The sequence below is a fragment of the Plectropomus leopardus genome, chromosome 6, assembly GCF_026936395.1.
Source record: "Plectropomus leopardus strain MGB_pleo_1.0 chromosome 6, ASM2693639v1, whole genome shotgun sequence".
In the NCBI taxonomy this organism is placed as follows: domain Eukaryota; kingdom Metazoa; phylum Chordata; class Actinopteri; order Perciformes; family Serranidae; genus Plectropomus; species Plectropomus leopardus.
Window position 1 is genome coordinate 21,521,999 of NC_142181.1, and position 20,861 is coordinate 21,542,859.

General features: G+C 40.1%; 1 protein-coding gene across 2 annotated transcripts in view; it reads left to right on the plus strand.

Moving 5' to 3' along the window:
• sh2b2 (SH2B adaptor protein 2) overlaps nucleotides 1-20,861 on the plus strand; it is a 38,406-nt gene that overhangs the window by 261 nt on the left and 17,284 nt on the right. The window contains exons 2-5 of one of the 2 annotated variants that reach the window (XM_088078976.1): nucleotides 651-750; nucleotides 2,339-2,399; nucleotides 2,898-3,021; nucleotides 8,604-8,831. The gene's annotated coding sequence lies outside the window, so the exon portion shown is untranslated. The remainder of the gene's footprint in view (nucleotides 1-650; nucleotides 751-2,338; nucleotides 2,400-2,897; nucleotides 3,022-8,603; nucleotides 8,832-20,861) is intronic. The other variant, XM_042487223.2, reaches the window with a different exon arrangement.

Sequence of the window (20,861 nt, forward strand, 5' to 3'; positions counted from 1 at the left end):
AAATGTAATATCTGTTGTCATCATCTTCAGTTTCAGGGCTGAAACTAACGATTATTTTTGATTATTTGAGTTATTGTTTCATCTGTGAAATATAAAGTCAAGGTGACATACTAAAATTCTTTGATGCTGTTTAAAAACAATAAGCTCAGAGGACAGTTATGAGGACAGAGGACATTATGGTCATGTGTTTGGTAGTGAATTCTGGGATTTGAGGCATTTTACCACCACCCAAGGAGGAGTTTATATTCTGCATTTACATGTCAGGTAAATTTCAAGGTTGATTTTGTTGGTTTTTTTTTCTAGACTATCTTGACCATTTTCAGGCAGAACGCTTTCAAAGCATACAAACAGCTGAAATGTTCTCCAACAGATTTTAACACTAGAATTAATATCAGAGTTATGCCCAAATCAAATAAGACAAGGGAAAGTAGGTTCTTGACAAGAGGGAATGCAATATTCTCAGCAACAGATTGTGCCGCAAACTGTAGCCAAAACACCAGTTTTGAATGATATTACCCATCATCTCTTAAAGGAGTCTGAAACCACAAATGTTTGGCCTTTTTTGCTTCATACATGACAATTATTAAAATTGTTGGTTGTATTTTTGTCAATCGGCTGATCGTGTATGAATGATTTTTCTGATTTTTCAGCTCTGGCAGTTTTCAGTGAAGCCTCCGGAGCTGCTGATCAGTCCTGCCTAGAGATGAGTTATGTAAACACTCCATATGAACCCTGCTGATGCTTTAGCCAGTAAGATTTTTTTTTTCCTCCCAGACATTCCTCCCATTCAGAGGCATCCTCTTCATTCATTTCTCTGCGGCTGTGAAAATCTCATTCAATGCATTCACAGAACCAACACACCATTCAGGATTTTTCTCCTTTGTGTTGCTAAGTAGCTCAGACCATAAACTGCAGAGGACTGTTGCATGGATACAAAGAGTGTGCGCGAGTGTGTGTGTGTGTGTTGCCACGGTATTTTGGTGCCTGTTTATGTCTTTGGAAGGTGTCGTTCATTTTGGATAAATCATTCAGTTACAATCTCCCTTGCAAATGTCTCTGTTCTCTTTCTTTCTTCCTCTTCTTTCTCTGCATGAAGTCAGTTCATCCCCCCACCCCCTCCCCTCATGGGTGTTGCTATGGAAACAGGCCTCCTCTGTCAGGTGGCTCCAAGCTGAATGCTCCCCTGCGCTCTGATTTGCTCTGACATCGTCTGGCTGAATCACTCGGCCACGTGATCCCAGATCAGCAAGTCTGGATGCTGAATATGGAGCTCTCTCTCCTTTGCTCCCCCCTCTTGGGGTCCCCTCCCCTCTCAGCCCTGCCTTCCTCTCACCTCCTCCAGGGAGACGGTGATGGGAAGTGACGGGTGGGTTTACATCAAGTCAATTCACAGACAAGAAAGTCATTGTAAGGAAGAAAGAAAACACGTGATTTATATATTCTGTTTGGCCTTAAAAAGTCATACTTAACGGTGTTTCATCAGCTTGATACTAAATTTCTTTTAATTTTATGAGAATTGCTTTTAAATAAAACATTGCTTTTGCTTGGGGCCCCAGAGAAAGTAAAACATTTTTAAATACAATGGATTTTCATTTGCTCTTCATGCAGAGCTACTAATTACCAAATATTTTCATTTTCTATTTCTGATGTTGAAGCTATTTTGTTTCGCTTTTATTTGAATTTCACTTTAAATTTTTGTTTTTAATTCAGGACTTATAGTTCAGAATAGATATTGCAATACAAACACAACACTTTGTGAAGCTGTTGACTCACAGTCATGACATCCGAGTCTCAATAAACATATGCACCAATGCCTCCTCATGATATTTGTGTTGACAAAATTGACCAAATTGACAAAGACTAAAACAAAAGACAATTTTGCTCATTTTAAGTCAACTTTAAAAACCATGCACTAATCAAACTTCATAACCTTAACATTTCTGTCTTTTTTTCTCTTACTTTAGTAAGTTTTTTTTTATACATGGCCCACATGACATGCAAAACATCTAAAACATGCATTTATTTATTTGATGTAATAACAATACTCAATGGACATTTTGTTACTTTCATCAGTTTTCGAGCTTGTTTTGTATAAGTGCAGAAGAAAAGAGAGGGAAATATTTTCATATTTCAGTAAAAGTAGTGATACCACAAAGGTACTCAGTGACATGTAAAAATCCTGCATTACACATTCATTTAAAGGTCTAGTCTGTAGGCTGAAGTTTCATCCAGCAACGAGGATTCAGAACTTAAACTTCTCCTTTGTGCCAAACAGTACAGCCAGCACAGAAACGTGAATGACTCCATTTAGTACCTGTCTTTGATTTGTCTGTTCCAGTCTACTATCGGACAACATGGAGGACTCTGGATACATGAAGATATTAACAGCTCAATCTAAGGTAACAAAAACACAACAATTATTGTTTTCACATGATTATAAACTAATGAAAACATTGTTATGAATATTATATACTGTTTCTGCCAATAGATGCCCTTAAATCCTACATACTGGACCTTTAAATAAAAGTACAGAAATAACAGCATAATTTACTTAGAGTATTATAGTAAAAGTACTCATTTTGCAGTAAAATCTTCTCTGTGAGAGTTATATGATTGTACTTATATCCAATACTGAAGCATTAATATGAAGCATTTTAGTGTTGTCACTCATTAAGGTGTAGCTGATTTTTATTACTTTATTGTCTTTTTCTTTTGTTTGTAACATCTTAAACAGGTAAAGTTTAATGTCGTACCATCTGAGAACTGTATGGTACTTGAGTAAATGTCCTTCTCACTACTAGCCCTCATGTTTCCTGATGCACCGTAATGTTTATTTCCAGCACATGACTGACTGACGTGCTTTCCTTCCTGTTGTTGTTCCCTTGTGTTGTTTACAGTGTCATTGATAGTGCGCTTTACTGTGCTATCTTGGGCTCAAATCCAAGAGAGTGGCTCAGATGACATCATTGCACACATCGTGCATCATCTCCTGCCAGCTCAGCGGGAAAAAGACAACCTCAGGTACAGGGTGACGCAGAAAACACACACACACGCACACACATACACAGCAGTATTTCACTAGCATCAGGTCATCTGAGGATCAGCGCTTGATAATTTCTTGTCACCTCAGTTGAAGCGGATGCAAGTCCAAATTGGCGTGACTCAGCTGGCAGACTAACACTTCTGACACTGTGTGATGAGATCCAACTGGGTCTGAAACCAGTTAGTATTATCAACACACACACACACACAAGTCATTTTGAGGGGTTCTGTGTCCAAATGTCGTCTTCAGAGAAGTTATTTTAGTCTATATTGTGTTATTGTGTTCAAATTTTCATGGCTGACACACAACAAATTTGCCACTGGTTGGTTTCTTGGTCTCTGCAGAGCTTATTAATGAAATGATTGGTTGCTTTGTGCACTTATAGTAGCTTGTAGGTACACACACAACACATAATGGACAGGTGATATGTAGGGGATATATTTCAGCCCCCCATTAGGGTTTATCCGGTCATGATCTTAAGGTAAGTGCTCAAACAAAGCTATACCTGATAATTCTGAAAGAATATTATATTACAGGTCTCTCTAGTGATTCAGTATTGCACTTCCATTAATCTGCAGGGTTTGCAAGAGACAGATTAAAAAATGAAATATCCAAATAGAAGCAGCAGAGTCAGAGACATCCTAACTTTTAGCAAAATAGCAGAAAAGTTAATTTAGCAAAACAATAAAGGATAATCCAAGAAAAACGGCCCAAAATCTTTGAGAAAAACGTACTTAGTCTTAGTCTCAGATTTTTTGGTTTTGCCCATGTCCAATTCGCTAACATAGAGGGTGGGAGTGTGTAAGGGGGTTCGGACCTATACTGCAGCCAGCCAACAGGGGATGACTGAGATGTTTTGGTTTATCATTTGGGAGCGATTATGTCATCCAGCTTTATAAACAGTCTATAATTGCAATCTATTTGGAAATGTTTTCACATTAGAGGCACATTCAGCAGCAACAAAAAATAGCAAAACAAACTAAAACATGGTGTGTTGAACACTCTGTTGTGTATGTTGTGGTATGCAAGTTCACTGCCTTTAACACGGCAGGGTTCAGAAACATGCTGCATCTGATTAGGTGCTAATACACCCATCAAATGAGAGAAAACTTTAGAGCCAACTGCATGCTGTTTAACACCATCTCACACAGTTTGAGAAAACATTAATCTGTTTCTCCGACTGGACTTCCTGGATTGTATTTAATTGACTCAACAGTGTCTAAAACAACCTGTCCCCTGTGCTGCTCAGTGCGACGTGTCCTCATAGAACAGTTTGCATGATATCACAGGAATCAGCACCCCACAAATGACGTCGCATCCTTAACATGGTATGGTGTCCTTAGGTTTAGGCGAGTAAAGTTACTGTGATTATGTTTAAGGTAAAGGAACATGATGAGGACGTATCGTAAAATAACTCAAAGTTCACAGTTCACATGGTTATGAACATGCGTCTCCTGGGGAAAGTTTGAATTATTCACATCTACCACCTCAACCTGCCCCCTTAAAAGACAGCTTAGGACTGCTTTCTTGTTTACTTTCATCAGCGCATTGGTCACATGATTGCAGTCTTTTAAAAATGCGCCTGTTATGTACAAAACTGGGCGCATTACTTTTCGTAGGAAACCGTACAAACAGTTTCTGAGAACATCACTTATGCATCATGGAAACTGAACCTCCTGTTAGGAAAATTTTGTTTTGTTCCTCTTTTCACATCCCTGCACCTTTAAATTCTTCCTTTTGTGCTCCTTCTCTAACAGATAATTCCCTGTGTTCTCCATGAAGCTTCAGGTTACAGCATTTAAAAGCTTCCCATCAGTAATTCATGCGTGCAGACCGTGTGTTCGCACATTTCTACTAATGCAGGCTGCAGGCGAGTCCATCCCATATTGAATACTTCAGAGGGAAGCAGAGTTTTCTGTGTCCCTCACTCGTGTGTCTTCCTGGTCAGGAGACACTGAGGGGCAGTATCTTATTAAAGCCTGCTGACACATTGATCCTCAAACAGCCTCAGGAGGCCAATCTCCATCTTGACCACTTTAGATGCTTTCATAGGAAATTAGCTCAAAAGCATCTCTTTTTTCTCTCTTTTGTCTGTCAGCCTGTCTCACCTCTCTGAAGTCTAAATAAGGTGTATATTGGAACTCTTGGTCGATGATGCCCACCAAGGAGGCCGTTTTGTCTGTGTGCGGTGTTACGTTATGAGCTCTGCCATCGAACTGTACCATGTGTCTGCACAGAAGAAAAATATAAGCAAGTTTCAGAAAACAGTGACCTGTAGGGTTGAGATGTGGACAAATGTAATACATTGATGGTTGAGTGAAAGGAGTTAGACGTGGAAGTGAAAGGACAAAAAAGCACAGGTGATGTATGAGAGACAGTGACAGGTCTGTGGATGACCAGGAGGCTGAAGCGGCCCCTGCCCCCCCCCGAGGCTCCCGTTGATTCATCCTTCCGGCAGGAAGTGTGTGAGGATCAATAAGAAACAAGGGTCTCTGGAGAGAAACACAGAGCGAGAGCCCTCGCCCAGCCCAGGTCTCTTTTTGTTTCATTAAGCAGCTCCTCGCTCTTGTCTGCGTTTGAGTCAAGGATAATGAGCTTAAAGGGATAGTTTGGGATTTTTGGAAGTGGCGCTGTATGAGATACTTATGTAGAGTCAATGTGCTATATACAGTAGCTGGTGGTTGGCGAAACAGACAAGGGGCGCACCTCACAGGGGTTGATATCAAGACGTATTTTAGCCTCTTTAAAAGAGGACTACCTAGAAAAAACAATATCAGTCAAAGTGGATGCTCTTTATAGTGTATTTCACTGCTTTACCTCACCGTCACACAGCCTTTTCCTTTGACACTACATTTCTCATCCACCACTGGTCAGCTGTTTGGGTCACAAAGTGCTGTTAGCAGTGACCCAACTGAAACAAAACTTCACATTGAAAACACTCTCAATACAGCGTCCAGTTAGAATGATATTGTATTTTTCTAGGTAGGCTTTTTTTTTTTTTTTTTAAAAAAAGTGGCTAAAATACTTTTTGATATCAACCTCTCTATACAGCAGGGTAGTGCTAAGCTGTGGTCTGTTTCTGCAAACTTTTCCAGCCAATCAGCAGCGAGGGCTGTCTGTGCTCATGCACAGGACAGAGGACAGACCATGGATGTGTAAGGACAAAGGCAATGGGAGTGAGCAGGACAGTAAATGTGGCACTTGCCAGCATCCTGAAAATGTCAGGTATCAATAATCTTTCTCCAGATTAGCTGACTCCACCTTTAACTTTCAGTGACAGAATCAACACAACACAGCGAACATCTTCAGATTTCTTTAGACCATATTAATCAGACTTACATTCTCAGCACGATCTATTCTCACATGAAAATCTCTAAACTGCTTCCTTCAGTATTTTAGGCACTGAAGAGGCAGCACTTCAATCACATGCATTTGTGTAATCACTACATGGATATGTGCTTGAGGCCAACATCACAGTCTGCTAGCTCCGACTGAAAAAGCAGATGCAGAGCAGACAATTTAAGAAAAAACACTCAGATTAGATGGTGACCTTCTACAGAGCAGCTCGTCCTCTCCCATTACCACCTGTCTGCGGCCTGACCAGGTTATTATTTTAGCCCTTAACCCCACCATGAAGCCACAGAGTCAATCCTCTCAGAGTGGATTAGTAGTGAAGGTGTGCTACGCTAGAGCGAATCACAGAGCAGTAAACATCAGCGAGCCACGTGAAAAAGTCTCATTTGGCTAAACAACAGTCAATCAGTCTGAAAGGACAATATTAGTGAGAAAACACACACAGAGGCTTCATTCATTCAGTCAATATTATCAACACACACACACACACACACACACACACACACACACACACACACACAAAGGATGTCCTGTTTTGTGTCAGTCATGGCAACAATAAAAGGGCGTGGCTCCTTTAAGAGCAGTCATCGCGGCTGTTAAATAGATCACTGAAACACACACACTCACACGCGCCCCCCAGTGAAGCAAGTTGCGGTCAACACACACACACACACACACACACACACACACACACACACACACACACACACACACACACACACAATGACTGCACTTGATTGCACCTTCAAAGTAAAAGCTCACAGCGTCACGTTAAAAGTTGAAAAGGAAATAATATGAAAATGAAAATGACATAATATGACTTAGAAATTGTGAAACTGAAGTTTCTGGGTTGCTTAATCTCATTGAATAGAGCTGTCGTGGGCTCTTTTTTTTTTTTTTTTTTTAAATGTCATCTTTACAGGAACCAAAAATAAAAGCATTCTGAGCTAACCCACTATTTATTCTCAGTTCACTATAATCACTTGAGCATGAGTTAGTTTCAAAAGCCCAAACAGCTGTTTAATTGTCTCTATTTGTCAATGCTGTAGTCAGTGAAATGAAAACAAAACCTAAAAATCAACAACATTTAACATGCAGCATATCAGGCGAAAGCCCTCCTTCCTATTGGTTCCTGCTACTATATAGGTGAGGCCTATACTTTTGTTGTCTGTTTTTAAAGCCCTAACAAAGCCTGGCATTTGTTAAAACATATTGGCTCTTTTAATCACTTAGCCAATATACTAAAGGCTTTTCCATATTCCTTCCTCATTTCTATATTTTTTGAGTGCCTGGACTGCTTTCTAGCAAAATCAATATGTTTGCTGTTTTCCATGGAGATTTTCTTTGCAAATTCAAGGTGACACGGCATGACTAATTCATATACAAACAATCATTTTGTATTTGTAGTATTCTTTTAAGTCAATGCACAGCCAGTAAACTAAACATGCAAAAATGTAACAATGATCCGACCACTTAGTAAATATTTAGTTTGGTTTGATATGACAAGTTGTTTTAATCAAATCCAAATAGAAATAATAGGCATGCATACTTAAATTATCATTCATATTGGTAACCAGTTTGTATCACTGTATCTATTGAATGCACCAGTTTGCACTTTATGGTTTGCACCTTGCTATTATCTATATTATTAGCCTATGTTTTGAATCTCATGGTAAGCTTGCTCTCATATTTTGCACCTTACTATTATCTAGTTTCTTTTAATTTGCACCTTAGTTCTGCATATTTAGTCACATTACTGTTAGTTTTTATATTTGTTTTTATATTTGAACCCCTAATGTGAGCTAGTTATTACATCTTGCACTTTACTATTATCTAGTTCATATTAATTTCATATTTGGTGTATATTGTATTTCATATTTTCTGTACATTGCTTTACTACTTGCTATTTTAGTCCTTGTGTATTGCATGCTCTATATCTGCACTCTAACTTTGTGGTACAAGACCAGCTATTTGAGAGTTTTGTCTCCCTTTTCCCTGTCTGTTGCTGGGAAATTGCCTTAGTTAGTTAGCAAGTTGCAATTACCAACACCCATCAACATGTAATAAACAGTGCACTTTTGGCCCCCTTAAACTCTGACAGCAGGTCCCAAAATCCAAACATGTTTAGGCTTTTCATTTGTCCGGTAACTTGGAACTTTATTGTGAAAGTATTCACCGGAAGTACCTTTTTTCCTGATTGTGTCAGGCTTGTCAGTGGTCTTGTGGACGGCAGCGCTGAAGGTACAGCAGCAGCACAGTGCGTCGAGCGGAGAGATGGAGGCAGAGCTGGCCGGCTGCGAGAGCGTCTGAACCGGAGAGGAGGACAACAGCTGAAGAGGGGATAAAAACCATGTTTGCTCCTGAATAATCATCATCTTCACGCCAAAAATCAGGATCATCTCAGAAAGCGTCATGAAACCAGTCCTGCATTGAGGTGAGAGCTGCGTTTTTTTTATTTCTTATTCAGCGCGTCTGCACCGTCCTGACGGTTGTCATTAGACGTGTTTGCAGAGCCTTGTGCAGGTGGTGTCAGGAGAAAGAGCAGCATCAGCAACGCGATAATAACAGCAACACACCTCCAGGTGCTGAGGAGGAGATGGACCCTTCTGTGGTGTAAGACCCGATTCACCCCTATGCACAGTCAGCCTCCCGGGATGAATCCTGCATTCAGAATCGCCCTTTTGATGGCAAGTGTTCGCGTTTAGAGCAGAGACTGTGGATGAGGCTTGAGGAGGGTCGTGGTGTGAAAGGGGCTTTTCCGATAATCCATTTAATAGCCTTGAGGGAGTAAAGTCTGGACAGTCTTAGGACGGCCCAGGGCCCTGATGTGATCTGATCTGATGTTCAGGCCCGCTCGAGATGATCCAGAATCAGTGCACCGGCTCGTGACTCGGCGCGCAGGATCCCATTCATCTCCTGCTTTCTGGACCTGGAACTGCCAGCCATTCAGCAGGAAGCTGCATCCCCATTCATGAAGTCCATTACGCAGCCTGCACAACGACCCACTGTTGGCTTTAAATAGGCTCTCTGGGCCTGCAGTAGGCCTGTTTCAGGCCTGCTATTGACTTTCTCTCGTGTATCTTTTTTATAGGCTACACGATACAGTCAGTTAATATGAAGCCTAATAAGCCTGATTATTGCAGGGGACAGGCCTGCTGTTACACAGGCCTTCACATCACTGTCAGATATCATAAAACTCCCATACTGCGTCTCTGGCACTGTGTTGAGATTTTATAGTGACCTAATCGAAGAAATTGTCTCATCATCATTACCTTTGTTTTTAAATTCTATCAGACAAATGTTCCCTTTTTGTGATATTTAAGCAGCATCCCTCTAAAGCTGAATTTGCTTCACTTAAAGTGAAGCTTTTCAGAGCTGATCTGAACTCACTTAGTGTGCCACCCTAGATCTGCTCTGCAGGGGATGGACAGAATAACAAGAACAGCTCACAGTGTGATGCAAAGCCATACATCAGCACAAAATGAGTTATATAGGCAGTTTCACCACTGTAATATTCTGACACTCTGACACTATAAATAGGAACCAAGTCATTGCTTTGCACCTGAAAAGCAATCCTCAAGTCCTTACATTCTAGTCCCAAGTCAAGACAGGCAAATCCCAAGCCCTTAACTTTCAGTTTTGAGTCCTAAACAACTCTTCACCAAATGTAATGCCATTTTATTAAAGTAGTATAATAACAGTATTTTAATTAACAAAAATCATGGATGCTTTTAAAAAATGTTTTTTTTTTGTTAAAACAAGTTTTTGGGATGTTCTTGCATCTGCTTTTGTAATGTTTGACCTCCACATACGTTTAGTGCGCACTTGAAAGTATCTCTGGTATAATCTTAACCAACTGGCACTCAGAGATGTAACAAAACTTCTTCATGTCTCTCCTCTGCAACTTGATTGGATGCCTTTGAATTGGTTCAAACATAATGGATCTAAGGAGTTCAGTGTTGACTTTCTGGGAAAGAATAGCGTTATCAGTAGTTGATTCAGGAAATGAAGGAAATTCATTGATTTGTGGCACACTTTTTGATAACATGCTTTTTAATCTTTGGGTTTGGGTGGAAGTTATCAAGTATTTTCAAGACAAAACGCTCAAGTCCAAGTGAAGTCATGAGTCATTTATATTGAAGTCTAAGTCAAGTTCCAAGTCTTATTTTTATTGATTTTGTCTAGTCGAGTCTTAAGTTATCAAATTTGTGACTTAAGTACACACCTCTGTTTTATAGTGACCTAAACAAAGGCACAGGCTTTTATATAGCATTTATTTCACTGATAGGGACATTGTTTTGTATTTAAGCACACTTTTAAATCAAATTATGTCAATATTATGCAATACTTTGCAAGTGTGTTATTCAGAGCTGACCCCAGCCATGTGATGCTACACTACTGGCTAGAGTATATATCCTTCACAGGGTGAACAGAATAACCAGAACACTTTACAATATCATTCAACACTTTACATATCATCCTTTTTAACATCACCACAAAAAATATGTGTCATAGGTCTTTAAATCATTGTGATATTCTGATGTTAGTTCCTTAAGACTACATTATGTCTCTGACATTATGTCATCTTTTTTTAGAGACCTGATCTAAGGCAGAGGCTTATTATGTAGTAATATTTTCCTTATTCTCAAGATTCAAGATTTAAGATTACTTAATGTGTCCCTAGGGAAATTTGTCTTGAAAAAACTAAAGCTGCCACACAAAAGTACCTATACGCAATCAAAAGTGCAAAAACAGATGTAAAGTGCATAGTTAAGACAAGTGCAGACATGAAGTGCATTGGAATACATGCATCTCTGCCCCTCATTTTGCACCACACTTATATTCAAATGTCTATAGTTGATCTCTATAACACCTGTACTGTTTTTTTTTGTAATATTCAAGCAGCATCCTTCTTAAGTCAAATTTTGCAAAGATTCTTTAGCTAAAACGTGAGATTTTAAAGTCAAGTGAGACTACACTAACGAGGACAGGCTATAAATTGTGAGTGTTTCTGTGTGTGATGGGAATGAGATAGATAATAAGAACACTTTTTAATATCATGCAATCCAAAAATGCTTCGCTCATAATTTAATTTGCACCTGTTGGACGTTTTCAAGTGGTGTTGGGGTAGTTATCCATAGTCAGTGTATTACCTACATACAGCGGAAGTCTATTATCACCTCCTCGGTTTGGAGAAGAAACGAGGGTGCTGAGAGGGAAGCTAAGTTATCAACTTCTGTGGGCGGGAGCAGAAGCAAAACATATTAACCGCCCAAAAAATGATGGTTGTTGATTGTTTTAGATGGGACTTTCTTAGGTGACTAAAACAGGTTTTGTTGTTAACCCCTCCACAGCGTACATTACTTAGCCTTTGTGTTGGACTCCAGCCGGATTCTCCAAACTGGGGACGTGCCGAATGACGACTTCTGTATGTAATATAGTAGATGTCATTCAGCATTTGGCAATGCTTCTGTTTTTGCCCTTCTGACTTTGGATAAGTACCCCATAACTGAACTATTTCTTTAGACAAATCAAACAATGGTAAAAAAAACAAAAAAAAAAACTGCTGCAACCATACATATTTCATTTCAGTTCAAAATACTTCGTTCATCCCTCCAGGGGCAGTTTGAGGTGAACAAGTTTGTAAACAGAAATACACACAAACAATTTATTCACACATAAAAACATCTTAAAAGTACAAAGTGCAAAAATGTAAGAAAAGAGTTAAAGAAGGTTGTCCATAGCAATGACCAGTCCATAGCTGGCTAACAAAATCCGACACCACAATGTCAAAAAAACTCATGTAACATAGTACAAAGTACATAGTACATGTTATCCCTCTGTGTGATTATCAGGCTGCTTTTTTTCTAATAAACATCAGCTTCACTCTGCGTCACCGAATTAAAAAACCCATCTGTTCCAGTAACTGACACACTTGGTGCTCACACAGGTTGTGCTGTATTTCTCCTCAGCAAGAGGCCTGTGGTCATCTGTGAAATTAGTTAGACCCGGTGGGTGAGAGACAGGAAATGGAAGTCGGTGGCGGAATGTGCGTCTCCCACGCGCCGTCCTTTATCACTGGCTGCCATATGGATGCCTGAGCTCACTCAATATTTACATTGTCGCTGCTTGCTAGAGGAACCAGGAGGACAGACTAATTAATATGTGTTTAGTGTTGAATATCTGCATGATGAGGCTCTGCTACCTTTATTGTGAAGGGGGGAAAAACACAAGCAGGCTGCAGGTCAGTTTGTTAGTCTTCAGATTCAGGAATTTCCATCTTTTCATCACGTCTGGTTTATTATCACTAGTTGCATCTGTCTGCATCCACACACACACACACACACACACACACACACACACACACACACACACACACACACACACACACACACACACACACACAGAGAGACAGAATTCTGCAGCCAGGTGTATCAGTGTCTGGATCAGGACTGTGTACCTTTCATAAGGCAGACATTCTTCTCTTCAGTGCTCCCGTGTCGCGTCAGAACTGATACAAACTCTCCAGACAACATTCAGCTCCAATCAGGGATGGACGAGGTTATCAAGGATCAGGTCAAAGGTCATTGACCGGCTGCTCTGAAGTAGACAGCTCTAAAAGAAGGTCAAGAAAAGGGATCTATCACTGATGACCTCTGCTTCTGCTCTTCCTCCGACTACCACGTCTGATCCCCTTCACTCATCCTTCTTTTCATCTTTGATTTCTCCCTCCTGTGCAGCAGCCACTGCAAATTAGGAAAAAACACGCAAATAGACACGACAAGTAAATAAAGAAACACCGTTACAAAATTGACGACACACATACAATTTGATTTGATGACAAGAGTTGCCCACGGCTTGGGCATGCACATTATTTTTAATTGTTTTTACCCAATTTTTTCTTCTCCCTAGTCCTGCTCAGCTGTGCTTTGATTAGGGTTGGGTATGTTCCCATTTGAAATGATACCAGGACCCTTGAATTTGTTACTCAACAGTCCCTTTTTTTTTAGTACTAACTCTGTCATCAGGAAAATGTACGTTTTGAACAAGCTGCGGGGTGATGTAGTAGACTAAAATGCAATTCTTCTTGCAATTCTGCCCTTTTCCAATTACACATGATTAATCTTCTGTCTCTGTCTGTTTGTCTGCTCAGATGTGTGTGTGTGTGTGTGTGTGTGTGTGTGTGTGTGTGTGTGTGTGTGTGTGTCTGCTCATCAAGCAGTGATACTAGGTTTTCACTGAGATAATATCAAAAATAAAATAGATCAGACCTAAAACTATGGTGGCAGATTGTAGTTGCAGTGATAGTTTTGGCTCTCTGGAAAGCCGACACAGTGGAGCCAGCTTCCCGGCTTCGAGGCGCTCCTATCTCCTGTCTGAAGTTGAAATTTGTGGCTCTGCAGAGCTCCATGGCCGTCTTTCAGGCTTCAGGTGCTTCGCAGCACTTCTACCTCTTCTCTTAACCCTGCATTCTTACCTAGATGCACGCTCTGCTATTGAAATTTTGCACCGATGGATTCAACGTGAATCGGTACACTATAGTATCAACGTAATTTGGTCAGTACCCTTAAAAGTACCAGGTTTGGTACCAAACCCTAGCTGTGATTGGCTAGTACTAATCCTATCCATGACCTCTTTGCCCTAACCCTAACTGCCTCTAACCTCAATGTGTCATAGTGATGAGTACGAGCCAATCACAGCACAGTAGGGGGGACTAGGTGAAACAGTCATGGGTAAAAAAAAAATGCGCTGGATAAGCAGTGCTTGTTGTTGCCATTTGTGGATCATGACGTTATTTTCGCTATCCGTCAGTGGTGTTGGAAAAAGACCTCACATTTAAGTTTTGCTTAATTTAATGTTGTGATGGCATGACTCAGATATCACAGGTAACGTTAGCCTGTTGCTTATTATTATAATATCTGAATCATGCAATCACTATGACGTATAGACTTCAATAATTTCACAAGTCAAACCATGACAACAACACGTGTGTCGTAGACGTGTGCATCACTTTCTAGTTTCTCCTGGACACAATTTTTGTTCTGTTGCGAGCCTGCATCTGTTTCAAGAAGTTGGTGAAGATTTTTCTTCATTTGTTTTGGTTGTAACTGTTTGCATTTGTTTGTTTTTTTAAGTTAATTTTCAGTGTGTTGAGCTCTCAGGGCCACCGTACTCCTGAGATTTCTATCCCATGTCTACGTCTACTCTGTACTCAGTCATCAACTCTTTTCCTACCACTTTCCTTCTCTCTCTTGCTGTTTTCACACACACACTCTCTCTCTCTTTCACACACACACACACACACACACACACACACACACACACACACACACACACACACACACACACACACACACACACACACACACACACAAATACACACCTGGATGTCTGCTGTAATATTCTGTCTGTTGACTTTGGTAGTTTAGTCAGTTTTTGTCAGCGTTGATTCCCTCCTGTCTGCTTTCCTCCTTCAGCATGTTTGTGCTGATATCTGATATCTTTGTCACCTACGTCTGTGCTGCAAAGGAAGTCTTAACTTTGGTTTTAGGGTTTGTCATTAATTGGATTTTTCTTGTTTATATCAACACCCCATGTCTACAATTAGTCGTATTTTCATTATTGATTTATCTAGAGGTTATCTTTGAGAATAATAGACTTATTCTCTTACTTACTTACTTATTTTATAGACTTATAAAGTCTATAAAATGTGAAAAAGAAATAGTGAAAAATACACATCAAGTTCCAGGAGCCTGAGGCACTGATTTTAAATAACTTGCTGTTTCTAATCAGTTGTCCAAAATCTGAAAGTATTAAATTTAAAATCCTATGAAATAGAGAAAAGCCGCAAATCCTGATCTGTGAGATGCTATTAATCACAGGGCTATGTTCTGGCAAGAATCTGGCCATACAATATATATCACGATACAGAGGTTATACATAATAAACATACAACCTCTGTAAATATAATATATAAATCATGATATATTGTGATTTTTAAAAAATCTTATTTTAGTTAAACTGTCATATGATAAAGAATACACCACCACATGCATTAAAAAGTTTACCTTTACTACTTCTTGTTTAATATGAGCAAAATTATTAACGTTTGCCTGTATCAGTAAAATAAATAAATAAAAGTGTTTGCAGGATTTTTTGTAGGTAAACAAATTAAGAAAATAAAAAACTACAAACAATTAAAAATCGATACAGTATTTTTGAGAATAGATACAGTGTCACAAAGCAAAATTGTCTTACATCCATAATTAATGACTTACCAAAATTATTTTTCTGCTTATTGACTTATTGCTTCAGCTCCTCTTATTACACATGCTTTACATTAATACCCGGACATGCATGAGGTGTACATTAAATCACTGAAATATGTATGAACCCAACATAAATACAATAGTGTTGTTATGCTGTTGTTTTATGCAGCACGTTTGACAAACATGACATATCTTAACTCCTCAAATGTATTAAATTAAAATGTAACTGCTGGAATATTTACATCTTATATAAGAACACATAATTAATGGATTCAGTTAGCCTTGAAGATGTTGTGTCCATACAGCGCTGTACTGTACTGAGTGTGCTGTGAGTTGTGTGCTGTGCTGTGGAGCGGGCTAATCTTAGAAAACATAGCAAGGCCCAAACTCCCCGGGGTGGGAGCACACCATCACCAATAATCTTCATCAGCCAATCACTGAGGGGTGTGCCGCTGGCATGAAAACCCCTCGCAGCGACATGTGTTTGGATATAGGAGTCTGTGAAGCTGCATGTACAGTATTTATCTCTGTAAGTGCACGGAGGTATGCGTACACACAGCTTTAAAAACACAAAATCTTGTACATCCGTTATGTTTGGCTACAGTATCGTTTCCTAAGTAGCTCTGTATTACTACCCACAGCACCGCAGTATTAATCGGCCATATGTAATTCTTGGCCCTGCACAGATCGGTCCTGTGAGGGCTCCACAAAGTGTATGGACGTATCTTCTACGATGTGTTTTGCAGGCAGCAGCTGATAGCTTCTCCCTGCACAGTAATGTTTCTTCCTTCTCCTCCCCAGTCAGTTTACTGTTACAGACAGAACTCCCAACCATCTGACAGAGATATCAGCCCTGCTCCCCTGGGCACAGAAGCAACAGGAGGGGGAGGAGGAGGAGGAGGAGGAGGGGGCACAGTAGTGGTAGATTTTTTCAACAGATAGGGATGAGATACAGGAGGAGGGGGCTTCTGAGGCCTCAAGGATGGAGGAACATTTTTAGATTCCCCTCGACTCCCTTCAGTCCTGTTTTCTTTACTTCAGTTCCATCAATGGAGCTTAAAAAGACTGAGGGGAGTTGTAGGGATGTGAGACTCTACATGGGGCCTCTGCTCCCGCTCGTCCTGCAGTGCGTCTCTCTTTCTTTACGCTCCCCTTGTGTCCTCCACCTCCACACACTCACTGATTGTTTTAGCAGCTGGCCTATAGAGCAAAAACATGCCCCCCCCCTCCAGTGCTGGAAACAATTCTCAGGTCCTTTATTTAAGTACAAGTATCAATACAAGCATAGTATTGCAAGTAATAATTCTTAATTCAAATTTTTACTGAATAAAAGTATTAAAAGTACATAATAAAAGTACAAGTATTGAGAGTAACATGCATTTAAAGATGTACTTTTAAGGATTCCCCCTAAAAACAGTGTATAGACTCACTTATGATCCACTCTGTGTGTGATGGTGTGTTTTTCTGCATATCCTCTGCCCTCTGCCTGTATTTTCTTATGTTTTCCTTATTTTATGTGTTTGAGATGTTTATGGGCATGTAACCCAAAGGTCCTCAGGAGAGGTCGGGGCTTTATAAAAAGGCAGTAACCAGCTGCCAGACTGTAAGCAAAAGGCATCCAAGAGACACAGCGCCAAAAAAAAAAAAAAAAGAAAATATCTCAAGGCAAAACACCAAAGAGTGAATCAGGTTGGCTTTTACTTTCATTTTCAATGACAAACATGTTTACAGGCAGTAACCAGCAATGCTGCCTACTTTAGCAGCTATAATCAACAATTATCAAATGACAGTGTGAAAGGGATCCCTTATACAGAACTTACAGAGAATAATCACCTGATCTGCAGCATCTCTTGACATTACAGAGCTTTATAGTGAGTTTTAGCTCTTTTTGAATCAATGAAAAAGTCCTAAAAATATACTCGCTGCACACGACCTGATCAGCACCAAACAGCAGACAGACTAGCTGGAGCACTGAGAAGCGTAAGAGCCAAAAAAACAGAGCTAAATGAGAGTGAACAAACAACAAAGACCCTTCATTACGCCAGCTTTGCTTTTTTTATACAGACGCAAATAATGCACACATAATGCCACCTCAGTGTGACTGTAGTTAACAAAATGGTGTTCCTAATTTTCCCAAATATTTCTCTTTGTCGTTATCCTTCTTTTCGTCAGCCGCTAAGTGCTACTAGCAACTTTTTAAATTTCCAGCAGTGACTTGCACACATAACATGTCGTCAGAACGTCACACCCGTCCTTCCCGTGATCCTGTCCTGACGGCTGTTCTGTTTAATCAGAGACCATTTCGGCGTTGTTACTACCTCCCATGGCAGCTTTATAGGGAGACAACTCTGTTCCCCTTTTTCACAGTTGTGCCTTTTATACAGAACAGTGAGGTGGCAAAATGGCATAATATTCCTGCTTCAAACAGGCAGTGTAAAAGGGGCTCAAGAGACACAGTGCCGAAAAAATGCAAATATAGCGAGGCGAAACACTAAAGAATGAATCTGGGGTTCGCTTTTACACTTATCGACAGTCCTGCAGAGTATACTTTTAACTTATTTTAAGTTTCATGTACATTTCTTACAAATGAATATACCGGAGTAAAAATTACAATATTTCCCTGTTTGAAATATAGTTGAGTAGAAGTATAAAGTGGCATTAAATGGAAACTCTCAAATAAAGTAGAAATATCTTAATATTGTACTTGAGCACTTGAGTAAATTTACTTAGTTACTCTCCACAGCTGCCCCCTCTCTCGTCTGAGCTGTGTGCTTTGCAGTATGTAGTCGGCTTCAGTCTGCTGAGCCTCTGAAAACCTTAATGCTGTCCACTTCCTCCAGCGTCTCATGGCTTAAGTTTCATGCTGACTCGGTGAGTGAATTTGTGTGTGTTGGCGTGTGTGTGGGCGCGGCGTACAGTCAGTTCAGTATCCTTGAGAGAGGCACATCCTCATCTTTGCGGAAGGACGGGAGTTTTGAGAAACACACCTCACTGTGTGTTGTTGTTTTTCTGCTGAATGAGTGGAAAGTTGGCCCAGTGCAGATTTTTTTAAATAGCTGAATGGGTATTGACTTCCTCACATTCACCAGCAGCACGCGCGCACACACACACACACACACACACACACACACACACACACACACACACACACACACACACACACACAGACACAAATACAGGGAGCAAGATAATCATTACGACAACACTTGATGATTAGCATTTCAGCTAACCTTTTGTGGCCTGACTGAATGAATGAATGAATGGATGTTTGGATGAATGAAGTAATGCAGTCATAAAATGGAAAGTGACTTTTAATTTTATCAGCTTTGTATCACTCTATATTAATCAATCAATCAATCAATCAATCATTTATTTGTTTAATGGAATTATACAAGGTACAACCCCAGTGATGTGATCCTGTCAACTCCTGCACTATGATTCAGTACTTTTTGCATCTTCTTGCATTGTTGGCTGATGCTTTATGATTGTCCAAGTTTCCTCTGTGGTTCACATAATCAATGCCTTCTGGTTGTGATTGATTGATGATTCAACCATAGCATAAAAAAATGTTTATAAGCTGTAACAAACAACTTTATTAGTGGTTATTATAATATTTGCATATGCTCTCTAGATCTGTTATAAAACATAGTAAGAACAAATTTTATGTAACCAGTTTGTTGAAAATCCCTTTTATATTTTATATAAATGTTTGTAGTACACTTTCAGATAAGCTATAAAGCCTCAAAAGTGTTCATGCAGCAAAGGGCCGAGGCCAGAATCATAACTGCTGTCACTGCGGCAAATCTCTTCTGACAGCTCAGTTGCCAGAGGAAACATCGTACGTTTCTGCAAACCACAAATATGTTAAATTTGCACATTTCACACATATTTTTTTTCTCTTACCGTGCTACAGCTGTTACTGTGCCCGCCTGTAGTTGTCATGGAAAAAGATAGAGACCCAAACCTCTTTTTTGTACCAGGCTGTAACCATGTTTATTTCTGCTGTAAAGTTGGGCACTTTAACATCTTTTGGGCTTGACCTGCTTTTGGAGCGAGCCTCAAGTGGCTATTAAAGGAACTGCAGGTTTTGGAACTTCTGTGTTGGCTTCATTTTTCAGCCTCAGAGGTTTTTGCTTGGTTGTCATTCAGCCCCCGTTGGCAGAACATTGGAAGAAAACAACACAGTGCTGTTGTGCGCCAAATCAAAATAGCTTAATTTAAGACCCTCAACTTCTGCACTCTAGGTGAAGCAAAATGAAGCTAAATGTCCACAGTATTGGCACTTAAGATTCCTCTGGGACATTCACACAAATAAGGATGACATTTCCTTTACTACTTTTTTCATTATTATTCTCTAATACCAGCTTTTTCTTTACTTTCTAGTGTCTCTATCCATCACAGCATTCCTCTGAAATTCTGACACCAAGTCTCCAAGAGCTTCTCCCTGTGTGCGACAAGCTCAGAGATGATCTTTCAAAGAGCTGCGACTCCTGTGTACTTCCCCTCGTCATTATCCTCTCTCTGATCTGGCATATTGTTTGTTTCAGATCTGTGACAGAGGCATGGAAGAGGGAATGAGAGAGCGGGAGATTGGCTTGTAGTTTGAATGTGTGTGTCAGACTTAATTCCAGAGTGGAGTTTTTTGGCGCTAATCCTTCATGAAAAGATGACCCACATGGATGCTTTTTTTAAAATCACAATAAAGCTTCTTGCAGGAGAAATTCTAGGAAACTCTGCCGTGCAAATGTATGCATGATTTGGTTTAAACTGCAAACATTTAAGTGCATATTGTGAATGAACTGCCAAGAGAAGCATCGGCAGCTCCGAGGATAAGCTTTCACAGCTTGGGGAGTGTTTGCCATCCCTGTGCGTATGTCACCCAGTCTGCCCACGCAGATGATATCCTTTTATCGGAGTGATTTACAGACAACAATAATCAAACCAACATGTGTTTGATTGTGTGATGGCACTGATGCTGCGTAAGTCACTGAGGCAAAGCAAGAGAGAGAAGGGGGGGGTGAAAACTGTCTTTGGATGGAGTTACTGATGCAGTGGGGGTAAGATCAGAGAGAATACAGTTTTATCAGTGATGTGATCAGGTTTGGCACTGATCAGGCGTGAGTTGGAGGCAACACCTAGGACTGAGTCATACCAACACACACATATATGCTGGGGTGCAGAGCAATGTAAGGATG